Source organism: Mandrillus leucophaeus, unplaced genomic scaffold (genome assembly GCF_000951045.1).
Source record: "Mandrillus leucophaeus isolate KB7577 unplaced genomic scaffold, Mleu.le_1.0 Scaffold954, whole genome shotgun sequence".
In the NCBI taxonomy this organism is placed as follows: domain Eukaryota; kingdom Metazoa; phylum Chordata; class Mammalia; order Primates; family Cercopithecidae; genus Mandrillus; species Mandrillus leucophaeus.
The window spans coordinates 64,877-65,266 of NW_012110408.1; positions in this window are offsets into that span (position 1 = coordinate 64,877).

Genomic DNA, 390 nt, shown 5'->3' on the forward strand with positions numbered 1-390 from the left:
GCACTTCGGGAGGCCACTGCAGGTGGATCCCTTGAACTCAGGAATTTGAAACCGGCCTGCGCTACGTGGCAAAATCCTGTCTCTTAAAAAAAAAACAAACAAAAAAACCCCCAAAAAACGGAAAACATTGTATTTTAGAGGTAAAATGGCATGTCTCCAGTTTAACTTCAAATGATTCAGGGGAAAAATAGAAAAGAAATGGAGCAACATGTAAACAATTGGTGAATCTAGGTAAAGGGTACACACATTATAATCACCATCTTTGTAGGTTTATAATTTTTTCAAAGAAAACTGAAATACAAACTTCTGGAGACTGGAAAGAGGTTCCAGTGGGAGGGGACTTCTAAGGTGGTAGCAACAATTTATTTCCTTTTTTTTTTTTTTTTTTTT